The sequence below is a fragment of the Saccoglossus kowalevskii genome, chromosome 7 (assembly GCF_978046115.1).
Source record: "Saccoglossus kowalevskii chromosome 7, keSacKowa6.1, whole genome shotgun sequence".
NCBI lineage: Eukaryota > Metazoa > Hemichordata > Enteropneusta > Harrimaniidae > Saccoglossus > Saccoglossus kowalevskii.
The window spans coordinates 33,583,234-33,584,989 of record NC_140647.1 but is presented as its reverse complement, the minus strand read 5'-3'; positions in this window follow the sequence as shown (position 1 = coordinate 33,584,989).

The window sequence follows — 1,756 nt, the reverse complement described above, 5'->3', positions numbered from 1 at the left end:
GACTTGCTCACCTGCGTCTTTTATTTTATGATTTTGTGATCATTTTGGCAGTTTGTGTGACTTTTTATTGTACTATTATTCATCATTCACATATCACCAAGTTGTGCAGTGTCAGATACAGTGTGCAAAGGAGTGTTATTTGAAAATCAAATTATTCAGTTTTGATTGCCCTCATACTGCACCAAAAGCTAGTTTTATTCCCATACTTGGTAAGGGTATTCATAAAATTAGATAACTGCTAGTTAAGTCATTGTCATGTACTGGTTACTGTTATAAACAACAATGGTATAATGTACTTTGTAATACCCTTTCCTATAAGTAGCGCTCTCTATTGATAGTTTTGTGACAAGAATGCCATTCCATCACCTTGATGTTTTGATCTGAACGTTAACAAAAAAAAGAAGATTTAGAGAGAGCATTACATACACTATATGACAAATTGGTACACAAGCAGCACAGTTGTATATTTCAACCTACATTTCTTTCTCCATTTACTTCAGTTTATTGTGATATAATCCGCACACTGCCATCTTCTTTTGATCAGAATTTCTGATTAAATCATATACTGTAGTTGTGGCAATTATTCACACGTTTTTGATTTTAATATTTGCGTTAATCTGTGAATTTGGCTTAAATTAATACCACATGAACGGGACCTATGTTTTGCCCTGTGTGCGTCCATCCGTGATCACCTGTATCTCGAACATGCATGGACCAATTAAGTTCAAACTTCACTCATACATCACAAATTATATGGGACATATGCACATGCATTTTTTCATGATCCGATTAACGATAGCCGAATAGTGGCCATTTTAAGGCCGAAAATGCATCAAAATCGCATATTTTCACCATTCCGGACTCGGATCTCAGTTATGCATGGACGGACCTTGTTCAAATTTGGTAAATACATTAAACATAATAGGACCTTGATGCACGTTTTTTTTTGGATCGGGTTTGAAATGGCCGACTGGCGACCATTTTGTTTTAAAGAATTCAGTTCTGGATCCGTACCTGAGACATGCCTGGATTGATCGAGTTCAAACTTCACACACACAAAGTACAGCATGTCACAAATATGTATGTGCATTTGTTTCATGATCTCATTGATGATAGCCAAATAGCAGCCGCTTTAAGGCCGAAAATGCATTGAAATCGCACATTTTCACCATTCCGGACCCGGATCTCAGTTATGCATGGACAGATTTTGTTCAAATTTGGTACATACATTAAACATAATAGGACCTTGATGCACGTCTTTTTTTTTTCCCGGATCAAGTTCGAAATGGCCGACTGGCGGCCATTTTGTTTTAAAGAATTCAGTTCTGGATCCGTATCCGAGACATGTCTGGATTGATCAAGTTCAAACTTCACACACACAAGGCACATCATGTCACAAATATGTGTGTGCATTTGTTTCATGATCTCATTAACGTTAGCCAAATGGCGGCCGCTTTAAGGCCGAAAATGCATTGAAATCGCACATTTTCACCATTCCGGACCCAGATCTCAGTTATGCATGGACGGATTTTGTTCAAATTTGGTACATACATTAAACATAATAGGACCTTGATGCACGTTTTTTTTTGTTCGGATCAAGTTTGAAATGGCAGACTGGCGGCCATTTTGTTTTAAAGAATTCAGTTCTGGATCCGTATCCGAGACATGTCTGGATTGATCAAGTTCAAACTTCACACACACATGGTACATCATATCACAAATAGATATGTGCATTTGTTTTATGATCCGCTTAATA